We start from the raw sequence: 5,158 nt of genomic DNA, 5'->3' as shown, positions 1-5,158 counted from the left end.
TAGCTCGCCACATTCTGCTCAACTAGGTTTTAAATACCATCCTTCAGCTGGCCCCAGCCATCATCCTAAAGAATTATGTCATGTTTTGGGGCGCCTGGGTGGCGCAGCCGGTTAAGCGTCCGACTTCAACCAGGTCACGATCTCACGGTCCGTGAGTTCGAGCCCCGCGTCGGGCTCTGGGCTGATGGCTCGGAGCCTGGAGCCTGTTTCTGATTCTGTGTCTCCCTCTCTCTCTGCCCCTCGCCCATTCATGCTCTGTCTCTCTCTGTCCCAAAAATAAATAAACGTTGAAAAAAAAAAAAGAATTATGTCATGTTTCTCTTCTCATCAAACCTCCATCACTTTCTTCTTCATCCTTATTCTTGGCTAATGATTTTGCTTCCTATTTCACTAAGAAATCCTGGGGATCAGTAAATTCACAGTTTCGTATCATCTCATGGAGCCACCTAATTGCCTCCCTCTTATGACTGTATGAACTGCCTGTTAAGACCGATTCCTACAACTGTGCACAGAATTCTACCCTCCCTCATTGTTCTCTGAGATACTGCCCCAGGAATTTCCACCTTTCCACTGAACCTGCCCCTGTCAAGGCCACCAGTGTCCTCCACTGTACTAACACCACAGTCACTTCTCATCTTTCTTGACCTATCTGCAGCATTTGACACAGCGGATCACTCCTCCCTTGAAACACTTTCTAAACTTGGTGCCCAGGAAACCACTCTCTTGAGTGGCTTCCTGACCCCTTCTCTTCTCCTTTGCTGGTTCTTCCTCTTTTCCCTTTAGAGTGTCTCAGGGCTAGAACCCAGCCCTCTTCTTTATCCACTCACACTCCATTCACGTTCCCTTCCAGTCTTGTGACCTCAGATGTCATCTCTACCTAGATGCCTCCCAGACTCGTATCTCCAGCCTCTACGCTGAATTCCAGCCGCATACATCCAAATGCCTACTCAGCATCTCCACTTGGGTGCCTGATAGGCAACTCTGACAGGCAACTCTTTCCCCCAACTCAAAATGGCAACTCTCTTCCTGGAGTCATCCTTGACCCATCCTTTTTTTAAAAATATATATATTTATTTTGAGAGAAAGAGTGCGAGCAGGGGAAGGGCCTAAGCAGGCTCTGCACTGTCCACACAGAGCCCAACACAGGGCTTGAACTCATGAACCTTAAGATCATGACCCGAGCTGAAATCAAGAGTTGGATGTTTAACTGGCTGAGCCACCCATGCGCACCCCTCCCACCTTGACTCATCTTTTGATTTACCTCTCACCCCACATCCAAGTCTGTCAGCAATACCTTCAAAGTATATGTGGAATTATACCGCTTTCTACCACCACCCACCCATACACATACTTTGCTTTCCTCTCACACCCAATCTATAACCTTGCAGCACAGAGAGACCTGCCTGGCCCACAGACTTTTTTTTTTTTTTTTTTTTTTCTCTGTCTTCCTCTCCAAAACCTGCTTCTTATTTCAAGGTCCATCTCAAAGCATGCCTCTGTCACAGTCTCCTAACTAACCTTTAAAAAAAAAGTGCAATGCCAGAAGTCTGTCAATAAGAACCCAGACTGAGGCGCCAAACTGACCAATTCTGATATCCTTCCATGGCAATAATTTGCCAGAAATGAGTAAAGTCTCCCCTCTGTAGATGGCCTCAGTGCCCATCTGGACGGAGGTTTTCAGAGTACCTGCCTGGCCCCTGTAGCTCCTGGTTCAATGATCTCTGCAGTAGGCCAATCTGACTGCTAAGGACAATGGCTGACAATTTCTAAAGAAATTCACTGAGAAATATAAATTTTCAGTCTTTTACCCAACTCTTAGGGAAGATTGCTGACAGTGATAATCAACAAGAAATAAAGCTAAAAATGACCAAAAGAGACTACAGAAATCTTGGATCTGCAAAATTTGACCTGAGAAAAAGGGAATTGATGGAAGGAATGGCCATACACATACCGACAAAATCTTACAAATTAAGATGTGGCTAGTAAAATTTCAGATGGAGCCAGAACCCAATCCACAGGTCAAATCTTTTCAAAATACAAACATTTCTTTGTAGTCAGAAATAAAACAAATATGCTTAATATATGTTTGGTTAGATGAGAGGTCCTGGATAGTGCAGTAAGCCAAGAAGAACTGTTTTAAAAAAAAAATTTTTTTTAACATTTATTTATTTTTGAGACAGAGAGAGACAGAGCATGAACGGGGGAGGGGCAGAGAGAGAGGGAGACACAGAATCAGAAGCTGGCTCCCGGCTCTGAGACATCAGCCCAGAGCCTGACGCGGGTCTCGAACTCACGGACTGCGAAATCATGACCTGAGCCGAAAGCTCAACCGACTGAGCCACCCAGGCGCCCCCAAGAAGAACTGTTAGATCTGAACAGAAAGACCAAAACCTTTGTTATTCAGACAATATGGCTGAACGTATCAACATAGAAAAGCAAGGTGAGGGGCACCTGGGTGGCTCAGTCGGTTAAGCGTCTTGTGTGACTCTTGGTTTCAATTCAGGTCATGATCCAACGGTTTGTGAGTTTGAGCCCCCCATCGGGCTCTGCACTGGAGCCTGCCTGGGATTCTCTCCCTCCCTCTCCCTCTGCCCACCCCACTCACGCTGTTTCTGTCTCTCTCAAAATAAATAAACTTAAAATTTTTTTTAAGTGATTTTAAAAACCATTGGAAATTTTAAAAGATGTCAGCGTTGTTGTTAATACACAAAATTCAATTTGTATTCCCTTTTTAAATTGATTTTTAAGTTTATTTATTTATTTCTAGAGAGAACGAGAATGAGTGGGGTAGAGGCAGAGAGAATTCCAAGCAGGCTCTGAGCTGTCAGCACAGAGCCCAGTGCAGTGCTCAAACTCACAAACTGTGAGATCAGGACCTGAGCCGAGATCAAGAGTCGGATACTTAACTGTCAGAGCCACCCAGGTGTCCCAAAATGAATTTTTTAATTATGCAAGACGTGTATGAAGAAAACTATAAGATGTTATTGAAGTTTATCAAAATAAGACTTAAATGAGAAATCCAGTGAGGTCATAGATGAGGTGATTTAGTATTATCAAATGGCAGTTCTGTACAAACGCAATGCAATTCCGATTGAAATCCCAAAAAGTGGTTTCTTGGAATTTAGTGAGCTGGTTCTAAATTTTGTAGAGAGGATCCAAATATAGCGGAGACAGCCTTGTAGAAAGAGAAGGAAGAATGTTTCCCACAAATAAAATAGTTCGGTTTTCTCTTTAGAATTTGGAATATCTGGCTACAGTGAGCCCTAGCAATAATGAGCTGGAAGTTGACTAACGGCTGCCCCTTCAGATAGAAATACCTGCTCTGCAGTTCACCCAGCACACTGTCCTTATTTAAGTTACCTGCCTGATCCTTGTAAATATCTGTATGATAGTTGCCTGGGGTGAGCAGTTAGGGTAAGAGGAATGGAAGAGATTATTTAAAATTATATAGGTTCTATTTGGTTTTGTAAACCTCCTCCCAGTGGAAAGACTTGAGCCGTCAAGCAGAAAGAATAAACACCAACAGAATGAAGAATAGCCTTTCTTGGAAACCCCCTGTGGACCAAGCTCTTTGACACACAATCTCCTTGAACCCCAACATTAGTCTTCTGAGAGTAGACATTAATATCCCTTTGTTACGGATGAGCAAACTAAGCCTATGAAAACTGAGGTCATTGGCCCCATGTGACAAGGCTGAGATTCAAATCAGTCAGATTCACACTAGGGTCTCCCTGACTCCACAATCCACCTCTTCTTTCACTAAAGTCACAATGGTCACTGAAACACCCTGAGATGCACACAGATTTGCATAAAGAAAACAAAGCTGACAAAGCGTATTGTTAACCCATCCCCTCAAACACCCAGATTTTATTAATGCTTCCAAAGCACCATTTGAGACAGATAGAGGAATACAAATTCTGTCCAGTGCTAACTTCAGCTGAGAATCTTCGCGTCAACCAGATTTTCCGGAGAGTCTGATGCAAATAGTCCTTGATCCACAATGTCAGAAGCAAAGCAGTTTCGAAATATAAGCCACCTACACATGCGGTCGCCTATTACTCTGACACTCGGCCAAGTGTTTTAACCCGGTCTCCAGGCCCCTGCCTCCTGTGATAGGGGTGTCATTACAGCGTGGTTTTGGAAGATTCCATGTGATAGAGCTTAAAGTGTGCTAATGAGCTTAGTACAGTACCGGGCACTGAAGAGCTCAATATATTATAATTTTTTTTTTCAACGTTTATTTATTTTTGGGACAGAGAGAGACAGAGCATGAACGGGGGAGGGGCAGAGAGAGAGGGAGACACAGAATCGGAAACAGGCTCCAGGCTCCGAGCCATCAGCCCAGAGCCCGACGGGGGGCTCGAACTCACGGACCGCGAGATCGTGACCTGGCTGAAGTCGGACGCTTAACCGACTGCACCACCCAGGCGCCCCGATACTGCATTTTTTAAAAAGACCATTATACTCATGATGACAATTATAATATATTGAGCTCTGGGGCGCCTGGGTGGCGCAGTCGGTTAAGCGTCCGACTTCAGCCAGGTCACGATCTCGCGGTCCGTGAGTTCGAGCCCCCCGTCGGGCTCTGGGCTGATGGCTCGGAGCCTGGAGCCTGTTTCCGATTCTGTGTCTCCCTCTCTCTCTGCCCCTCCCCCGTTCATGCTCTGTCTCTCTCTGTCCCAAAAATAAATAAACGTTGAAAAAAAAAAAAGTTTAAAAAAAATGCAGCATCATTTAGGAATGTATCAAAAGAACTGATGAATAGAGGTGTACTGTGATAAGGCACAGTAAAAATTCTAATGATGTTAAAATACTCCAAAGGTAAAGGTAAGATGTTCACCGTAAAATTCTTTCAACTTTGTGTTTGAAAATGTCCATAACCCAACGTTGTTAAAACAATGCACTGTCGTGGGCTCTGAAAGGAGGGAGAGCTAAGTTTCGTTTGTTTCTGGTTAAACAGAAGAGGTATAGAAAAGAAAACAAAATAGGCTCGTCTTGGGGCCGTGGGCCGTTCGCGATGCTGCCTGAATGAAATCATCGAGGACCGCTTGCGAAAGAGCGAATCCTCGAGAGCGTGGCCCGGGGCTGCCAAGCCTTCGCAAGGGACAGGGACGCGCTCCAAGCGGCGCATCCCGCCCGGGCGCCCAGGAGGTGGGGC

The sequence above is a fragment of the Puma concolor genome, chromosome A3, assembly GCF_028749965.1.
Source record: "Puma concolor isolate L17-30 chromosome A3, mPumCon1.1.hap2, whole genome shotgun sequence".
Taxonomy (NCBI): Eukaryota; Metazoa; Chordata; class Mammalia; order Carnivora; family Felidae; genus Puma; species Puma concolor.
The sequence above is the reverse complement of the archived record's forward strand: the minus strand, read 5'-3'. Positions refer to the sequence as shown.